Source organism: Malania oleifera, chromosome 11, assembly GCF_029873635.1.
Source record: "Malania oleifera isolate guangnan ecotype guangnan chromosome 11, ASM2987363v1, whole genome shotgun sequence".
Lineage (NCBI taxonomy): Eukaryota > Viridiplantae > Streptophyta > Magnoliopsida > Santalales > Ximeniaceae > Malania > Malania oleifera.
In genome coordinates this window covers 68865963-68882768 of record NC_080427.1, presented here as the reverse complement: position 1 = coordinate 68882768, position 16806 = coordinate 68865963, and the positions used below count along the sequence as shown (strand labels likewise).

At 33.7% G+C, this 16806-nt stretch overlaps 1 non-coding gene across 1 annotated transcript; it reads right to left on the bottom strand.

Moving 5' to 3' along the window:
- Nucleotides 1-16405: 16405 nt before the first annotated feature.
- Nucleotides 16406-16512, bottom strand: LOC131143659 (small nucleolar RNA R71). Its single transcript, XR_009133641.1, has one exon. It is a non-coding gene; the product is annotated as a small nucleolar RNA R71 (small nucleolar RNA).
- Nucleotides 16513-16806: the final 294 nt, after the last annotated feature.

Genomic DNA, 16806 nt, shown 5'->3' with positions numbered 1-16806 from the left:
TTTCTTCACTTAGGGGTTTTGCAAATATGTCAGCCCATTGATCACTTATATTTAAAAATTCAAGAATTATATCCTCTTTTTGAACATGGTCTCTTAAAAACTGATGTCTTATGTCTATATGTTTAGTTCTTGAATATGAAATTGGGTTTTTAGATATGTTTTTGGCACTTGTGTTATCACACTTTATTGGTATTGTTTTATATTCTAGATTGAAATCTTTCAGTTGTTGTTTCATATATAAGATTTGTGCACAACAACTTTCCGCTGCCACATATTCAGCTTTGGTGGTTGATAAAGCTATAGAATTTTGTTTCTTTGAGAACCATGATACTAAGGATTGTCCTAAAAAGTAACATGTGCCACTTGTACTCTTTCTATCAATCTCATATCCGGCATAATCAGCATCGGAGTAACTTATCATATTAAAATCAGTGTCCTTTGGATACCATAAACCTAGATCAAGTGATCCTACCAAATACCTAAGAATTCTCTTGATGGTTGTTAAGTGAGATCCCTTGGGAGCTGATTGAAATCTAGCACACATACACACACTAAACATAATATCTAGCCTACTAGCAGCTAAATATAGTAAGCTACCAATAATTCCTCTATAGTGTGTGATGTCTACTTGTTTTCCTTTTTCATCTCTATCAAGACTTGTAGTTGTACACATAGGAGTTCCTATAGGTTTACTTTGTTCCATTCAAACTTTTTGAGCATATCCTTGATGTGCTTAGTTTGATTTATGAAAGTTCCATTTTCAGCTTGTTTTATTTGTAATCCCAGAAAATAATTTAGCTCCCCCATCATACTCATCTCAAATTCTTTTTGCATACATGTGGTGAATTCTTTGCATAGATCTTCATTTGTAGCTCCAAATATAATATCATCCACATATATTTGAACTATTAGCATATCTTTGTTTTTGGATTTAATGAATAAAGTACTATCAACCATTCCTCTTGTAAATTCATTTTTAAGTAAAAATTTACTTAACCTCTTATACCAAGCTCTTGGAGCTTGTTTCAAACCATAAAGGGCTTTTGTCAATTTGAATACATGGTTTGGATTTTTAAAATTTTCAAAACCTGGAGGTTGTTTGACATATACTTCTTCATTTATATATCCATTCAAAAATGCACTCTTTACATCCATTTGATATAACTTAAAATCCTCACGGGCTGCATAAGTTAAAAGCATCCTAATTGCTTCCATCCTTGCCACAGGGGCAAAGGTTTTGATTATACCCTTGTGCTACTAGCCTAACTTTGTTTCTTACAACTACTCCATTTTCATCCTTATTATTTCTAAACACCCATTTAGTTCGTATAATTGACTTATCTTTGGGTTTAGGTATATGTTCTCATACTTGATTTCTTTCAAATTGATTTAGTTCCTCTTGCATAGCTATTATTCAAGAATCATCATTTAAAGCATCTTCAATGTTTTTAGGTTCATCTTGGGATAAAAAGGCATAATGATTGCAAATATTTTTTAGTGAGGCTCTAGTGGTTATCCCTTTTGATGTTTCACCAAGAATTTGTTCTTTTGGGTGATTTTGATCATATTTCCATTCTTTAGGAAATTTCAAATTTTCTATAGGGTTTTCATTTGGAGCATCATTATTCTTTTCTTCTTTTATTTTATGATCTTTTTCTTTTTTTGAAATAACTTCTTTTTCATCATTCTTATCTTTAATGTTATGATTATTTGATTCATCAAAAGTTATATGAATTGATTCCATAATAGTAGAGGTTCTTCCATTATAAATCCTATAAGCTTTACTATTTGTAGAATAACCTAGGAAGATTCCTTCATCCGACTTTGCATCAAACTTTCCTAAATCATCTTTAGTATTAAGGATAAAACATTTACATCCGAATACATGAAAATAGGAAATATTAGGTTTTCTATCTTTCCAAAGTTCATATGGTGTTTTATCTATTTTTGATCTTATTGATACCCTATTTATAATATAACATGTTGTATTTACAGCTTGTGCCCAAAAATATTTAGGTAGATTATTTTCATTAAGCATTGTTCTTGCCATTTCTTGTAGAGTTCTTTTTTTCCTTTCAACTACTCCATTTTGTTGTGGAGTTCTAGGTGCTGAAAAATTGTGAATTATTCCATGTTCATTACAAAATTTATCAACTTTCTTGTTTTTAAACACTCTTCCTTGGTCACTTCTAAAGCTTGTTACATTATAGTCTTTCTCATTTTGTAATTTCTTACATAAGGTTATTAATTGGTTACAAGTTTCATCTTTGTTTGCTAGAAATATTACCCAAGTAAATCTTGAATAATCATCTACTATTACAAAAGCATATTGTTTTCCTCATAAACTTAAGGTTCTAATTGGACCAAATAAGTCTAGGTGCAAGAGTTCTAGGGGTCTTTTGGCGGATATGAATTTTTTCTTTTTAAAGCTTGTTTTTACTTGTTTTCCCTTTTGACATGCATCACACAACTTGTCTTTTATGAATTTAGTATTTGGTAGTCCTTTTACAAGATTTTTATTAGATAATTTGGATAGTAAATCCATGCTAGCATGACCTAGCTTCCTATGCCATAACCAACTTACTTCATTCATAGCTATTAAACAAGTTATGTTTTGACTTGCTAAATTCTCAAGATTTATGCAATAGACATTATTTATTCTATGAGCCATAAACAAAGTTTCTTTATTTTTAGGATTTTGGATAACACATTTTTCTTTCATGAAAATTACTTCGAACCCTTTATCACTTAGTTGACTAATACTTAAAAGATTATGTTTTATTCCTTCCACTAATAGTACATTATCTATAGTGAGCAAAGGTTCTTTACCAATTTCCCCAATACTAATGATTTTACCTTTGGCATTGTCGCCGAAGGTGACGTATCCCCCATCCTGTTGTTTTAAAGTAGTGAACTTGGTCTTGTCACCGGTCATATGCCTTGAGCACCCACTGTCCAAGTACCATTTGTCCGTTGTCGTTGTTTTCCTAAGACAAACCTACAATGAGGGATACTATGTGTTAGTTTTTGGAACCCAAATTCTTTTGACTTTCTTTGTTTTGTTGTTAGTTTCACTATTTGCTTTCCATTCTCCTTGAACTTTAACATACTTTATTTTTAATGGCAATTAAACATCACATGACCTTTAGTCTTACACATATAGCAAGTGGTGTGTTCATGTTTGTTATTTGACGAAGTGCTAGCGTAAAACTTAGCTTCCTTAACAAAATATCCCATGTATAGTTTTTTATTCCTTTTATTTGCTTTACCATTGTAGCCTATTCCTTCTTTGTTCCCATGAAGCCTTTGCTGTCCAATCATCTTTTCAAAGTTTTCTTTACCTTTGGTAAAATTATAGATAATCTTTTCTTTATCCTCAACTACCTTTTTGAGTTCATTTATTTCTAAATCCTTCTTAATCAAGTTATCTTTATGAGTTTTGTCTAACTCTTGTTTTACTATACTTATTTCTTCTTCCAACTTCTTAATACAAGTATTTCTTTCTTCTTCAATAGCCTTGAAAGATTCAAGTTGCTTCACTAGTTCTTGATTTTGATCTTTCAAAGTTATATTTCTTGTAGAAACTTTTATAAATCATTTATGTAGTGAGAATAATTCAGCTTGTAGTTCCTTATAAGAAGGCAAGCTATCACACGACTCATCACAAGAATCATTTTGAGATTCGGTTGAAGAGTAGTAAGAATTTACCTCTTCGTCATTCGCCATCTCTTGTTCACTTGATTCGATTTCAGTTTCACTAGATCTTGAGTCATCCCAAGTAGCCTTCATAGCTTCCTTCTTTTTCTTCTTGTCTTTCTTGAACAACGGGCAGTCCTGTTTGATATGCCCTGATTTTTTGCAATGATAACAAATTGGTGGTTCATTCTTACCTTTATTTTCTTTCCTACTTGTCTCTCTTTTATCAGTTTTCCTTTTATTAAACTTTCTAGGAAACCTTTTATTTATTCTGTAGAATTTTGCTAGTCTCTTGGTAATGAATGTCAATTCATCTTGATCTAAGTCACTTGTTTCACTTTCTTCTTCACTAGTGCTGTGGCTAGATGCTTTTAGTGCTATGGATCTTTTATGCTTTGGTTTGGGATTCCTTTCTTTCAAGGCCATTTCATATGTAAGAAGTGAGCCTATAAGTTCATCCAAAGAAGTAGTCTTGAGGTTTCTACCTTCCGTGATAGCTGTAGCCTTTGGTTCCCAAATGGAGGGAAGGCCTCTTAGAATTTTTTTGATCATTTCATAGGTAGTATAGGTTTTTCCTAAGGCACTTAAGGAGTTTATTATGTGAGTATGTCACGACCTGCTCATTTTCCATACATTTTTTTTTTATAATAATATCAGCATAAAATCAATACCACATATCTCACATTTCAGTTAAGCAGGTCACAATCCACCTGGACACGTGGGTACCAGGGATATATCAGAACATGCAACAGAAGCCTACGCAGCAGAAAATGTACAATCATATTCATACCATCATATCATACATCACAATGTACCAAAGTTACTACAATCACTGTACTTCCATATATACATCCCAAAAATGAAATCTAGGGACAATTCCCACAAAACCCTACCAAAAACTTACCTTTCAAAAAGGGCAGATAAACCACACTATGTCATTGGGGCTTTTCCCGCTCTCCTATCTGGGACTCCTGAAAAGTTAATGAAATTTAGGGGTGAGACACCTCTCAGTAAGGGAAATAAACTAATACTAGTGTGTGACAACATGAGTATTATGTGTTCTACATATACCATACATAACATATTCAATACTGTTTATTAAATCTGGGAAAACATAAGTATAACAAAACATGGTAGAACATACTGCATTTCATAAACATATCTCATCTCATATCATAATAATAATATCATAAAACAATCCTGGTAGGTTAGCTGGCTGTTGTCATGTATTACCCCCACATGACTGGGTTGTGTGGCCCAAAGGCGGGACCTGACAATGGTTGGCCGACTACTACCAAGTCAATAGTCTAGTTTGTAGGTCCGATGGCTCTACCCAGACTGATCCGTACACCAGGAGCGATAACAGCACACTTCTTGAAAATAACCACATCGACCATCTAATCTCACACCACTCCGTACAGTGGCGTTAACACAGATATCATGATCACGAAGACCATGGACACATAGCAACGGTACCATGCAAGTGCTAGCCTAGACCAAGCTAACCAGGTTCTGATATCATATAATATATACTAAAACTGTGATACATAGATATCTCATATCATTTATTTGTACACCAATCATATCATTTCACATATATATATGCGTATCATGAAAATCATCGGCCCGTACGCCGGTATTACACATTTTATCATAGCGCGGCCCGTACACCGGCAAATCACATAGCACAGCCCCGTACGCTGGCAAATCACATAGCTCGGCCCGTACGCCTGCAAATCACATAGCACAGCCCGTACGCTGGCAAATCTCATCCACATAACACGGCCCGTACGCCGGCAAACATATCCATATAGCACAGCCCGTACGCCGGCAAACATATCCATATATATATATATATATAATATCTTGGCCTGTACGCCGATTTTCCATCATAAAAATCCATACTATCCACATTCCCAGAAAACAGTATTTCCCAACATTTTACTCATGCCACACAACAGATTTTCCACATATTCAACATACGATCATTTTCACAGTATTTTGCAAATATAGAACATATATATAAACTTATACATTTTCCATAAATCAAATGATAAATAAATAAATATAAATATATATATATATATATATATATATATATATATATATAAGCATTTTCTCAAGGATAGAAACTAGCTTAGTTTATCCCCTTACCTGATTCCTGAACAGCCCCTAAGAAACTCTTCCCTACATCCGCAGGGTTTCCGTGTGATGACCCAAAAATATATATATGATTAAAGCACAATAATAATAAAATAATAAAAATGGTCATTAAGTTAATATCAATATAGAAGTGTTTTTCTGTAGGATCCTTGATTCCATGTTTGATGCCTAAGAAAGACCTTATCTTAGCGAGTGTTCAGAGACCATTATGGCTTAGTCGCTCCTTGGAGGTCGGTCTGGTCAAAATGGAATTTCATAGGATAAACAGGATAGACACTGTTTGTACACATAAATAAGTATATATACATAAAATAGTGTTTTGACAGACATAATTTGTAGAAATACATAATAAGATGATAATAATATAGGTATCATATGTGGGGCCCACAAGACTATGTGGGGTCCACATGAGTCCCGGAGCCACAAGACACTGTTTATATACGTAAATAAGTACATAAAATAATGTTTTGACTGATATAATTTGTAAAAATATATGATAACATAATAATAATATAGGTATCCAATGCGGGGCCCACAAGACTGTATGGGGCCCACATGAGTCCCGAAACCGTATGGAGGTTTACACGAGTCTCAAAGCTATGTAGGATGCATAAAATTGTATAAGAGTTATTCGAGTTACGTAGGATCCATTCGGGTCTCGAAGTTGTGTGGGGCCCACATGAGTTTTCAAAATTCAAATTTAATTATTGTTCAAAAATAAATAATAAAATAAATAAATACTAAAAATAGTTTAAAAGTAAAAACAATGATAATAATAATGATAATAATGATTAGGAAAAATAATAAAATAATAAAATAATTAATTAACTAATTGACTAATTAATTAGGTAAGTGATTAATTAAAAATTTATTTAATGGGAATGGTGGCAAGCACTCCCACATGGTCTCCATCCCCATCCCATACTCAACCTATACTTTGCTCATCCCTTGCCCATTCTTTAATTTTTAAAAAATTTATAATTTCACCTATCTCCCCATACTTTATAAATTTCATTTCTTCTCCAAAATTTTCCTATAAATAGGGAGCTCTCAATCTTCATTTTTCACAACAATTTTCCAAGGAAGAGAAGGATTAGTGAGTGAAAGAATTTATGGTGGAGAGAGAATTTTTGAATAAGTTCTCAATCACACACTCTTTCCGATCTCATTTCTTAGAGATAGTTACAGTGTTTGTAAGGAAGAAGGTAAGTAAATTTTGATTATGTTAGTTTTTTTTTTATTTAAAATTTATACCCGAGTTTATTTTATAAGTAAATTTCAATTATGTTAATTAGTTCCACAAAATTTCCATGAGTTTATTTTTACGCATATTTAATAATACCAGTTCTATCTTTAATATACTTGCATCTATTTTTGGGTTAAGAAATGTTCTAATTCCCTCGGGTAAATTTTCAACATTTCTTTCTATTCAAAAATAAAATTATATATATTTTTAACACAAAAATTGTGTGGCATGAATTTATTTTTACGTTGCATTTTTTTATGAAAATATGAGAAAAGATGAGATTTTTACGATATTATTTTAAATTGCATAAATTATAATAAGATAATTTTAAAACCCCTTATGGCAACGAAAGTTCAAAGTTACAGATGCTCGCTACCGCAGCTTAAAGTTTATACGGATCAGAGTGCACCCACACCGTTTACAGAGTGGTTATTTATGTTAGTGGATTTCTCCTGAGTGCACATCTGGTTCCGGACCAGGACTTAATAAGGAAAATCTCACTTAAAGTTTACGTACGTTGATTTAGTTTGGTCGGCCAGCCAGCTAAGTCCAGTCTTCGGACAGCACAACCCAGTCATGGGGGTAAACATGACTTACGACAAACAGGCCTAAAGGTGGTTTTTATAATATATGTTTATACATATTTAATTACATGTACAAAGTTACTGATGATTTGAAGGAAAAGTGTAAGTTTACGTGAAAAGGATCATTCTGGTGCTTAAATGACGATCTAAGGAAAAGTATATGTATGTTTATCATTAAATATTTTTTATAGTTTTAAAGTTAAAAGTTTAATTTAACAGTTATAGTATATGATTATAAAATTTTACTATTGAAATTGATGACAAAAGTTTTATGCTGAAATTTTTAATTTATATTTATTCTAGAGGCAGTTTTGAAGTTATAATATTAAATATTGTTTTACGAAATTTTTAAAAAGCTCATTTTGGCCACACACTAATAATAATCTTATTTACTTACTGAGCGTCGTCTCACTCCAATCATATTCTTATTTCAGATAACTCTGAAGAGCATGTTGAAAATCAGGCAGCAAGCATGCGGGTGGGAATAGAAAAATAAAGATTGTTTAGAAATATTAGTATGATGTCAGATATTTATGTTTGTGTAATTTTTCTTTTTTTGAAATAAATGATTGTAATATGGATAATTAGCGCTCTGGTTTAATAAAAATTGAGTTTATTTTGCTTCTGTTGTAAATCAATAGTAAAAATTTAATATCCCAGGCCCCTCGGGGTTGGGGTGTTACATTCTGACTCAATACCCTGAAAATGAAATTCACCATAACTAAAGTTCAGTATTTTCGTACGTACAACATTTTCTATAACTATCACTAAGTTAAATTAGGCTAAAAAGCCTTACCTCAACTTAGGGAGGATTCCCAACGTTCCCAATCAACACCCCTGGAAATGAAAACTCCTAGTATTAAACTTTAATATTTTAATGCGTACAACACTTCTCTCAACTGTCACAAATCCAAAAATTGAGTAAAAAGTCTTACCCTGGATTTGGAATGGAATCCAACTTCATTTTCCTGACGATCCGCCCTGACAGACTTGTAGAGAACTCCACTAGGATCATCGTGGTAGCTTCGGATCGTTGATCCGACAACTGGTGGGGCCGAAAACGAAGAGAGAAGGGAGAGGGAGTCGTAGAGAGAGAGAGAGAGAGAGAGAGAGAGAGAGGAGAGAGAGAGATTTCTTAAAAATGAAATAATTCCCAAATTTTCCATATTTATAAAACACAGAATTTCATCAACGAGCCTGTCCTTCGTCGACGAGTCCTTCACAAATTTCGTTGACGAAATCTACTCCTTGTCGACGAAATTCAGTCGGCTTAAAAACCCCTCTCGGTATTTTCTCGTCGACGAGCCCCCTGTGTTCATCGATGAATTCTTTTAAGCCTTCATCGACGAATCCCCTGTATTCATCGACGAAGTCTTGCTGAACCCCTTTTCTAAGCCCTTCCAAAATTCAATGTCGTCAACGAACGCGAAGTCAACTGCTTCCTTCTGTTTCCAATCTCCATTTCCCTCTCTTTATTATTTAAATAAAATTCTAAATTCGGGTCGTTACAGAGTAAATCTTGTGTACATGCTTGATATTGTTTCATCAGAATTCATCTTGAATGCTTCGTATTCGCTTGTTAACATGTCAATCATATTATCTCTAATATCAACAGTTCCTTTATAAGTTACTTCTAGTTTATCCCAAATCTCCTTAGCTGTTTTGCAAGCCATGACTCGGTTAAATTCATTAGCATCTAATGCACAATATAACGCATTTATAGCACTTGTATTTATTTGAAGCATTTTATAATCTGAGTCAGTCATATCTTTCTTTTCTTTTGGAATATGTTTTTCATCAACTATCTTAGTGGGGATAAGATTTCCATCCATAACGACTTCCCATGCTTTCCAATTCATGTGTTAGAGATATATTTTCATTCTTTTTTTCCAAAAGGTATAATTGTGTCCACAAAAGATAGGTGGACGGGTTGAGGATTGTCCTTCACCGAAGGGTGCTACTCCAATTATGTACTATACTTATTTTATGTCATCATATGCTTTAAATTTCTTGGCCAAGTAACTTAAGGGTATTCAATGATATAAACTTGGCATTTTGATTATAACCTTATCAGACCAAAAAGTCACAATGAATATCTTTTCTGTGTGCTAAGCTTATCTTGCCTCTTTTCTTATGAATCTCAATACGTGCGAGAGGCACAAGTTTAAATGGCATTAAACTTTAAGGTTCGTGCATAGGTTTCTTGAAACTTTGCATTTTCATATATGTTGAAACCTATACCAATCATATTAGTCACTTAACTTAATTCACGAAGGTGAAACTCTAAATTATTTGACTTAAAGTTTGAGAGCTAGTGAAGCTGATTTAAATACTCTTAAAAAATTTTTATTTTGTTCATAAAAGTATTTAGGAGACGCTAGACATCTTCCAAAATATTTTTGTGCTTGTAATTATGTCCAGGCTTGGGCAAAGAGCATATAGGAGAATATGGACATTATGAACAATGCTCTTTGGAGAATGGAAAGCATCTTTTAGATATAATCATAAGGATACCTGTTAATTGGCACTAGTAGAATAGGCATTTGTGATCAATAGTGCTTAAGCCTAGAGTGATGATTGATATCTGATCAGGCTTTTACATTCTAGAATGAGCTTACGATATATAATGATATATGGCAAGATTGATTCCCTAAGGCTTAGGCCTGTGTAATAGACAAGAGGTATGTTTAGCTTAAAGTTTTACATTCAAGTATGGATTCAACATTTAGAATAATTTACCAAGCAAGAATGCCTTGTCCATTTGGAAGTGGATTTCATTCAAGTATGCTATAGCCAATGTTTTCATATTTTATCCAATCATTATGATATTTATTCGTGTTAAGTTCAGATTGGATTTATTACCTGAGATTGCATATTGCCTAGATTTTCTAATGATCTTAGTATATAATGAAAGTGTATAATTAATGCACATACTAAGATTTGTTCCTAGCCTTTTGGTCATCACTACCCCTTAAACCTAGGAACGTAAGGAAGAATTTAAAATGAGTATTTAATTCTTATTTGATCCCACTCTCCCTCAAGTCCTATGAGGTTTGCAAAATACGTAGGTATAGAATATACATAAAAGATTATGCTTATTTATTATATTTTTACTTGATGAGGCATGACTGTGGATTTGATAAGCAAAACATGAACCCTTTTTGAAAATATTTTTCATTTTAATTGCAAAGGATTCGTTATGATTGTTCTTTTCATTTCCATCTTTGATTATAACTCTAGAATAATCATTTACTTCTTTCCTTAAGCACATAATTTTCAATATCTTTTCAATATTTTTCTTTTCTAAGGTGGAATGATAAGCTTTCAATTCTTTTAATTTTTTTTGTAATGACCCGAATAATAAAGGTATTTAAATAATAAAGAGGGAGGGAAATAGAAACAGTAACAAAAGGAGGCAGCTGACTGCATTCGTCGATGACGTGGCACTTTGGGATGCAATGACCCAAGAGAATTTATCAAGTCCTCGTCGACGAACACAGGGGATTCGTTGACGAGGGTACAAGAGGGCCTCGTCGACGAAGACAAGTTTCATCGACGAGAAAATACCGAGAGAGGATTTTTGAAAGTCTGAAATTCGTCAATGAGGGTGCAGGTTCGTCAACGAACTTTCTACAGGACTCATCGATGAGGTGACGTGTCTTGTCGACGAATCTAACTCTATAAATAACTGAAACTCAGATTTTTACGCAGAAAATTCATGGAAACTCTTTCTCTTTCTCCTCTCTTTACGGTCTCTCCCTCCTCTCTCTTTGATTTCAGCCCTATTAGTCACCGGATCGACAATCTGAGGCCACCACAACGCTCCTGGGGAAGTTCTCTCCAAGTCTGCCGAAGCAGATCGTCGGTGGGATGGAGTTGGATTTCATCCCAGATTCAGGGTAAGGTCTTTTTGTTGAAATTTGGCTTTCCAACAGTTGTAGGAAATGTAGTAGACATAAAAATAGTAATATTTTGTTTTGGGATATATGATTTTCAGGGTGTTGAGTGGAGAACCCAATGGGTGTAGGACCCGTCTCAGTGAGGGGTTTTTAATAGGAATCAGGTAAGGAAAATATGTTATGCTAGACGATTCTAGTATGTTTTAGTATAAATTATACGTTTCTACCAGATTATTATTCACAGCAAAAATTTATACAGTTTATCAATTATGTATAATATGTTTTAAATTACTGTGTGACTTGAGAAAATAGATATAGTATAGAGACATGTTTTACAGTATTTTTCAGAGTTATGTTTTACATAATATACAGATAGTGAATATATTTTATAGCAATTATAGAATACCATGATTATACAGTTTTACAGTACCATAACACAGTTGATGTAGATACAGTTTACTACAGCGTCATGGTTAATACAGTTATTACAGAATCATGATAAAACAAATAGTTGTATATAGAGAGGTATTATATAGTATCAGACCCTGATGGACCATTACAGATACAGTTTATAAAGTACGGTACTGCTGCTATATACAGAATAGAATGCAACCGCCTATTTAGATAATACGTGGTAAGTAGGTCGATCGTGCCCATGTGTGGACAGGCTCCCCATCAGATATGGGTTGAGGAGGGCTAATCAAACTGATGGAGTATAGTGGTTTATCCTAGTTAGCCAACCAGGATAGATCCCGCCTACGGGCCGCACAACCCTATCATGAGGGGTTAAATCATGACATATAGTTATCCACAGGGAAGTTTTTCAGTTATTATTATGTATATATAGATTTACAGAGACAGAGTATATACTATGTACATTAGAAGTATTTTGAGTAGAAACCTAAAATATAGATATGTTAAGAACATGGAAAAGGTGGTGGTTTATATTACCTGTATTGTATTTACAGATTCAGTTATACATGATTATATAGAAACAGATTTTCATAGTATTGTAACTCATTTCCCACACACTAGCAATAACATATTTCGTATTACTGAGCATCATCTCATCCCATTAAATTAATATTTTTTAGGTGATCCAGCTAGGCGAGCAGATCAGGCTCGCAGATAGTGGAGGTTACAGTTCAGGCCTGTCAGTAAAGTGAGTATTATAGAAAGGTTACTCAATTGAGGGTATTTTGAGAAAAAGTCATATATGTATATTTTGGGAACATTTTAGCACTCTGGTATTGTATATTTTCTTGATTGTGTTTATATGAGTTCTGCTTCTCGCTGCTTAGGTTGATGGCTTGGTTTATTCTAGTAGGTATCAGAGCATTATAAATTTCATAGTATAAAAAAATAATAAAATAAAACAGAATTGGAAAATAAATAGTAGGTCATTACATTTTTGCCACCTTTTTATCCTCATTTTTCAAAAACTTTTTCATTTCAGATATCTTAACTAGAAACTTACGTATTTTCAATGAAGCATTTTCTAGTTCTTCATACACATGCATGTTTTCATCATTGAATTCAACACATGATTCATCACAAAATTTAATACAATCATTGCTACTAGAATCAATGCATGCATTATAATCAGTCAATATATCACAAGTTTTAGCAGATGATTCATCATAAGTTATATCACAAAATTCTTCACGAGAATCATCGCATGCATTAAGAATAGAACTATCATTATATTTAATAGATGATTTAGTAAAAAGTGTATCACATAATTCAGCAAATGGATCATCTATAGAGACTGAGACAGGATCATATACCTCATGTTCTTTAAATGCACTATCCCTGTGATTTACCACTTCCAGATCATTAGATCTTGGAGCTTTTGAAGTGGCATTACCCTTTTCCTAGGTCACTCCATATTTCTTTTCCAGCTCTACCCAGATTTCCTGTGTACTTTTACAAGCCATGATCTCATTAAAAACATTATTCTCTAAAGCACAAGATAGTATATCCATGACATTAGAATTAATCATATTAAAATCATTTTCATTTATTTGTACACATCTTCCTTTAGCAGTCACAAGTCAAACCCTCCAGTCCATAGATTTTATAAATATGCTCACTCTAATTTTCCAATGGGTGTAATTTATCTCACAAAAAAATGGAGGGATAGATGGTAACTGTCCCTCGCTGAATGGGGATACACCAATGTGAGTCATTGCGATCTTTTGCAAAAACGTTGATTACGCGCCACAGTTGCGTAATTATGCATTCAAGATCATAATTTTAATTAAAATGCCCGATTTTTTCTAATGTTTTAGTCATCAAGCTCACCTAATAATTTTAAGATAAATTAACCTACTTTTGTTGAAAATATGCAGACACTCATACTTTATTATTGTAGGATAATTTTTGGAAGCCGAGTCATGCACGCAAAGAAAGGTCATTTTCAATACTATTTTGTAATCAGCCCATAACTCTCTCATCTGACCTCCAATTCAAATGATTCAAGATGCTATAGAAAGCTAAGAGAACGCTCTACAACTTTCATGTTTTGCATTTTGAGAAATACTGGCTGCATCAAGGTCAAAATCAGACGTGAAATTAACATACGTTATTTTTATGGATTATTTTAGCACTACTTCGTAATCTGAGCATAACTTTCTCATCCAATCTCCGATTTAGACGATTCAAAATGATGTGGAAATCTGAGTAAATTATTTACAATTTTTTTGTTTTGAACCTTGAGAGTTACGGGCTGTAGGTGGGTCGAAAGTGGGCTTGAAAGTGGAGGACAGACCGTGTGCCTTTGAAAAAAAGAAAAGAAAAAAAAATAAAAAAAAATAAAAAAAGTGTGATGTGACCCGGCCATGCAACTGGGTCCTCTTGGTGGGGCGCTGGGTGAGATGCACACGGAAAGGAGGGGGAGAAAGGCAAAGAAAGGAAAGAAAGAAAGAAAAGAAAGAAAAGAAAAGAAAGCATAGGAGGGGGAGAAAAGTCAAACATGGTAAGCTCTTTTAAGGAAGCCACAGTAGGTTTTCTAATGTGGGGCATGCGCTGGGGGCGTGAGGCACAAAGGAAAGGGGAGGAAAATAGGGTTTTGGGAGGAATCTTTTGGGAGGAGGCCGTGAAAAGGAGGAGGTCGTGAAAAGGAGGAGGCAGTCGTGCTAAAGAAAAAAATAAAAAAGGAATTCTTTTGAAAGGGGGAGCACACGGATACGAAAAGAAAAAAAAAAAAAAAAAGGCCATATTTTTGGGATTTTTCTTGGAGTCTTTGAGAGTTGGTGCTGGAAGACACACACACACATGTAGCAAAGGAGAGTTGGCGACACATAGAAAATTAAAATTTTTTTCAAAATGGGAAGGCAGCGAACAATGGCAGTGCTAGGGGTGTTCACAACGCGCGACGGCGGTGTTGTGTGTGTTGATTTTTCTTCTACTCTCCAAATAAAAGAACGCATGGTGAAATCTTATATGTTTGATTTAATTTTTGGAATGAACTAAATTTTTGTATTCTAGGAAAACAATGTAACCAGTTTCGAACTATGCTTGCTCTTTGATGCTAATCTGAAGTAGTTTTCATTAATGTTTGTTTGAGTTATTCTATGCTTAATGCTTTTAATTTACTGACCATTAATTAGATGATATTAGTCTTGTGATTTGCTACCGAAAGGGGGGATTATAAGATAGATCTTGGATAATTCAGCGTAGGTGAATATAGAGATCGAAAGACTTGTATGAACCTTCGTAACATTAAAAATCGAGGGTTTTACTGCGTTTTTGCGTTATGAATTTGTATAATCTTATGTTAAATAATAATCAAGAATAGGTTTTGATTAGCTATCGAAACAGGCTTTGTGAAAAATTGGGGATTTGCTAAACAGAGAAAACGAAATCAAATTAATTAGATGAGTAAAGCATAGTGAGAAATTAGGTGAAATCGGTTTCCTAAAAGTTTTCACCATCAGTAATTTGATAAGCGGCATCCAGTTTTAAATTCTATTGAATAGTTTATTTAAAGTAGCTTTGTTTAAATTTCGCAATCTAAAATTATTAACTTTTCTAAATAAAATCAAGGTTATTATAAATTCGGTACTTGGTAAAATTAAGACATCAATCCCTGAGGGCAATACTCTACACATCATTATATTATAAAACTACGATACTGTGCGCTTGCAGTTTGCACCGGTCAAGTTTTTGGCGCCATTGTCGAGGATTGAGTTTTTCTTATTTTTGCCAATATCGATACAAAGTAATCTTGGTTTTAATTTAGAAATTTTTTTATATCTTATATTTTATTTCTTTTCTTTTTATTTTATTTTATTTTTTTATCTTCTTTATTTCAGGTGTATTTTTTATGTTGGATGCACCGTGCTAGAACACGTGCCATTATTCCTTTTGATTTGGAGATTGAAAGAACGCTTAAAGTACTAAAGAAAAAGAGGGTACTAGTCATAGAGAATGGACAAGATAATGCGTAGCCATGCGCCTTGAAGGATTATGTACGGCCAGTTGTGAATGACAACTATTCGGGTATCAGACGCCAGCCCTTTAATGCCAACAATTTTAAGCTCAAACCCTCATTAATTAGCATGGTGCAGCAGGCCCAATTGAGTGTATCAGCACTTGATGATCCCAATATCCATCTAGCAATGTTTTTGGAGATTTGTGATACTATGAAGATCAATGGTGTTACTGAAGACACCATTAAACTGAGATTATTCCCTTTTTCTTTGAGGGACAAAGCAAGAGGTTGGCTACAACCTCTACAACCTAGGAGTATCACTAGTTGGCAGGATATGTTAGAAAAATTTCTAGCTAAATTCTTTCCACCTACAAAAACAGGTCAAGTCAGAAGTGAGATTGGTCAATTCAAGCAATATGATTTTGAATCACTCTATGAAGCATGGGAAAGGTATAAGGATTTGATTCGACGCTGCCTACAACATGGTTTGCTGGATTGGTTGCAAATTCAAATGTTCTATAATGGGTTGAATGGGCAAACGCGGACTTTAGTTGATGCTGCATCTGGAGGAACTTTGATGTCAAAGACACCTGAGGATGCTACTTCTCTTTTGGAAGAAATGACCTCAAATAACTAATAATGACCAATTGAAAGAACTATGACTAAGAAAGTTGCCGAAATTCATGAATTAGAGCCATTTGCTGCACTTTATGCTCAAGTTGCTTCTCTGTCTCATCGGATTTTAGCTTTGGCCACCCAGAGGATACCACAAAGTGCAGAATA